Genomic DNA, 4,004 nt, shown 5'->3' with positions numbered 1-4,004 from the left:
CTTGGTGAATTCCCGAACGAACATCCCCATTGTCTCAGAGTGTGGGTGTACCCCTCGCGGTCCTGAGTTCCTTGCTCGTGCTCCCCCTCCTTCTGCTCCTAAATCAGGAAATAATTATTTTTAAGAGCCAATTTTATATTCTGTAACATTTATTTTATTCTCTCTCTGTGTGTGTGTGTGTCTGAGTGCATGCCTGTAGTCTTAGCTCCCTGGGAAGTTGAGTCAAGAGAATAATTTAAGCACAGTAGTTGAAGGCTAGTCTGAGCAACATAAGGAAACCGTTATTCAGAAATGGGAGGAAGAAAGAGAGGGAGGAAAGGAGAGAAAAATGAGAACCATAATCCCAGCACTTCAGAGATGATCTCAGAATGGTAAGAAGTTCAAGGCCAGCCTTGACAGCCTGAACCCCATTTCAAAAACACCAGAAAGGGCCACTGAGGCACCTGAGGGTGGGGCACTTGCCTCAGAAACCACACCGGTGAAGGTGAGAACTGGCTCCTACAAACTGTCCTCTGAGTGCCACACAGGTTCACACACACGCACACACAAACACATGCAAGCACACACACAGACACACATACCACATACTAAATAAACAAAAGTTAAAAACAAAATTTTGAATGAAAATAACAACAAAAAGACAGCAGCCCCAGGCTGGGATGGAATTTGCCAGAAGTGCACATCCTGTAGGATGCCAGACAAAACCGCATACAGGGAAGTGTCTGGGATGAGGTGGTGCTGTCGGCCACACACGTGGCAGGAGCCAGATGCTGGAGAATCCTGGCAGTGCCAGAGACTGCAGCCCGCAGGCACACGCCGTGGAGAAGCCCGAAAGCTGAGAGTCCAACCGTGCCGCCTGCAACGCTCCTCCAGCGCCCCCTACTGGAAACCCGTGGCAGCAGGCAGAGGAAGAAGACTATTATTAAAAGGATCCAACTTCAATTCAAACTGACATGTACTAACAGGAGATTAGGGCTGTAATCGCAGCAAGGTTGAGGCGGGAGGACCACCGCATATTTTAGGCCGACTTTCACTAGAGTGAGCCCCTGTATAACAACACCAACAAAAATAAAAGCTACCACTGACTTCTGGAAAACTCGAGGGTTGGTGACAAGACCCAGTGGGTAAAGAAAGGCGTTTGGCAAAAGCATGACGACCTGAGTTCTGTCCCCCGAGACCCATGTGGTGGAAGAAGAGACCTGACCACAAAGTTGTCCGCTGAGCTCCACACATATGCAGTGGAGCGCACACACACACACACACACACATATAATTTTAAAAAAAGCCGGGCGGTGGTGGCACACGCCTTTAATCCCAGGAGGCGGGAGGCAGAGGCAGGCAGATCTCTTCTGTGAGTTCAAGGCCAGCCTGGTCTACAAGAGCTAGTTCCAGGACAGGCACCAAAAACTACAGAGAAACCCTGTCTCGAAAATAAAAAAAAAATAAAAACAAAAATAAAGCTTTTTAAAAAGCCAAGCACACACCTTTGATGCCAGTATTCCCAAGGCAGAGACACAGATCTCTGTGAGTTCAATCAAAGCCTGGTTTACATAGCAAGTATCAGGTTAAGCCATGGCTACACAGTAAGACATAACCGAGAGAACAGTTGGAATTAGAGCGGGCTAATGTAGTTGCCTTGTCTCAGAACAAAGATGGATGGTTGCATAGACAATGATTTTGTTTTCTTTCAGTGATCTAGTCACTAACGGGGCTCAGCGAACTGGCCCACCTTCGGGGGTCATGTCATTGCTATCTGATGGAAGAGGAAGCTGCGTCAGTGAGAGCTTCTCCACGGGTACTTGTGTTGGAAATACGAAGACAGCTGGGCTGGAACAGCTGGGCTGCCTAGGCCACGCCTCCCTGTGGTCTCTCCAGTCCACTGCCCTCAAAGCAGCTGTCTCAGGCAGGGATGTGGTGGAGGCGGCTTGCTCAGCCTGGGGACCTCAGTCTGCCTACCCCACCAGCCAGCTGTTAACCACTTAGCAATATGCTAGGACTCCCGAGAAGGAACTAGACCTCAGGGGGGAGTCGGGAGGGACGGTTTTTAGAATGCCACCTGGAAATCCCTCAGCAATGTCACGTCTCCAGTGCTATGACTAAATATATATGTCCCTATGAGTAGCAGTTATGGAGCCACGTGTTACATAGGAGGAACCATCCTAGTCCTTTTCGGAATGTACAGTCATAGGTTCTTGCAGATGGAATGTTAGCAGCATCCCCGGTTACCATGCCAACCAGTGATAACCTCCCCCCAAACACGGCAGTGACTCAGCCTTGCTCCCCAGTGGCCAGCAGCAGTCGGGCAGTATCTGATTTCTCCCACCCAAACTGGTCTCAGCTGGTGATTGACATTTGGCCTCTAGAACACGTGAGTGAGGTCCCATGTGCAGAGAGAGGCCTAGAGTTCCCACATGCAGTAGACAGGTCTCAAGCTTTGCTCGGCTTAACCTTGCCTTTTCTTTCTTCTCCTCTTCATTTTCTTCTTCTCCATCCCTTCCTTTCCCAAGGATCCAACCCAGGGCATCCTGCAAACTAGGAAAAAGCTTTATGAGCAAGGCTCACTCTCTGAGGTCCCCAGTCCAACAAGTGACCTCAAACCTTCATTTTTATTTTTATCTACTTGTACTTTCTGGGGAGGGGCATTTTGAGACAAAGTTTCTCTGTGTAACCCTGGCTGTCCTAGAACCTGCTTTGTAGACCAGGCTGGCCTCCAACTCACAGAGATCCGCCTGCCTCTGCCTTCCAAGTGCTGGTATTAAAGGGGCACACCACCACTGCCTGGCCTGTACTCTTTTTTAAAAAAAAAAAAACAAAAACCTTTATCTTATTGCAGGGGTGCTTTGCCTGCACGTATGCCCGTGTGCACGTGCAAATGTCTCGTGACCTCAGAAGCTAGGAGAGGCCATGAGATCCCTGCAGCTGTAGAGTGCAGCAGCTCTGAGCCACCGTGTAGGTGCTAAGGGATTCAACCAGTCTTCTGCGGGAACAGCAAGTGCTCGTGATCACCCGTCCATCGGTCCAGCCCCATTTGTCTGTCTTTCTTTCCTCTTCATCTTTCTCCTCCTTCTATTCTTAAGACCAGCCCTGACTGGCCTAGAACTCTCTATGTAGACAAGCTGGTTCAAACTCACAGAGATCTGTCGGCCTCTTCCTCAGGAACACTGGGATAAAAGGCATGAGCCACCACACTTGGCAAGAAAAATAAATTTCTTAAAGGGAAAGTTTAAGGAAAAGCGAAGAGGGAGCTTTGGTTTGGTGATGAGGTCCTAAAGTGATAAAGCAGAGATATGTGACGACATTTGAGCAAAGACCTGAAGGAAGCACAAATGTAAGCATCCTGCTCCCGGAGAGGGGACAGCCAGACCAGGGGCCGTGAGGTGGTAAAGGGAGGGACATGAGAATAGAAAGACATGGGCTGACAGTGTGGGACCTTGTGGCTCCCTGGGACTCTGCCTTTAGCTTGAAAACATGGCAACACTTGATTCAAATGCTTCCCCTGCATGTGAGGAAGGAAGCACAGGGCCAGGAGGTGGTGGTGGTGTGGGGGAGAGCCCCTGAGAACTAAGGTTCAAAGGTCATCTCTGATGGGGCTAACAAGGAACCCAGATCAAAGCCTAGAATGGGGAGATGGTTCCTAGAAGCTCGATGACAACAGTGAAATGTTGCCAATGGGGCCAGCTTAGCTATGCACCATATTGATGACCTGGACATTGTAGGGTGCCTAGAAAAAGCTCACCAGCTGGGTATGGTGACAACACACCTGTAATGCCAGCATGTGGGAGGTGAAGGCTGGTGGATTAGGAGTTCAAAGTCAGCCTTGGCTACATAGCAAGTTTGAGACTAGCCTCGGCCACGTGAAACCCTGTCTCAAAAAATCAAAAGGAAGGAAGAAAAAGAAAAGATTCAAGAGATATTGTGGGTGAGAACTGTAGCATGAATAATAAAAACCCAGAGACAGATATTGGGGTTCAAGCTGAAGATCAGAAAAGCAAAAGAGCCAAGCT

This window comes from Microtus ochrogaster, unplaced genomic scaffold, assembly GCF_000317375.1.
Source record: "Microtus ochrogaster isolate Prairie Vole_2 unplaced genomic scaffold, MicOch1.0 UNK103, whole genome shotgun sequence".
NCBI lineage: Eukaryota > Metazoa > Chordata > Mammalia > Rodentia > Cricetidae > Microtus > Microtus ochrogaster.
Note: the sequence above shows the minus strand (reverse complement) of the source record.